Here is a 568-nt window from a genome sequence, read left to right as displayed (position 1 = left end):
TGTAGGACCCCTCTGTGTTGGTTTGAGACGGGTGATAACCTTGTGTTAGGACCCGAGATTGTTCAACAGACTACTGACAAAGTAAAAATGATTCAGGAAAAGATGAGAGCATCTCAGAGTAGGCAAAAGAGTTACCATGATAAAAGAAGGAAAAACCTCGAATTTCAAGAAGGTGATCATGTATTTCTGAGAGTTACTCCAACAACTGGGGTTGGTCGGGCATTAAAAATGCGAAAGCTTACACCTCGGTTTATAGGACCTTACCAAATTCTCAAACGTGTCGGTAACATAGCATATCAGATTGCGTTGCCTCCGTCTCTTTCAAATCTCCATAGTGTCTTTCATGTGTCTCAACTTCGTAAGTACATTTTCGATCCCTCACACGTGATTGAGTCAGACAAGGTCCAAATAAAAGAGAATCTAACTTTTGAGGACTGAAAGGACAAGGAATTAAGGGGCAAGACGATTCCATTGGTTAAGGTTGTCTGGGGAGGTGCTACTGGTGAAAGTGCTACGTGGGAGGTCGAAAATCAGATGCGCGATTCTTATCCAGAACTGTTCTTGTCAG

The sequence above is a fragment of the Cicer arietinum genome, chromosome 2 (assembly GCF_000331145.2).
Source record: "Cicer arietinum cultivar CDC Frontier isolate Library 1 chromosome 2, Cicar.CDCFrontier_v2.0, whole genome shotgun sequence".
NCBI lineage: Eukaryota > Viridiplantae > Streptophyta > Magnoliopsida > Fabales > Fabaceae > Cicer > Cicer arietinum.
The sequence above is the reverse complement of the archived record's forward strand: the minus strand, read 5'-3'. Positions refer to the sequence as shown.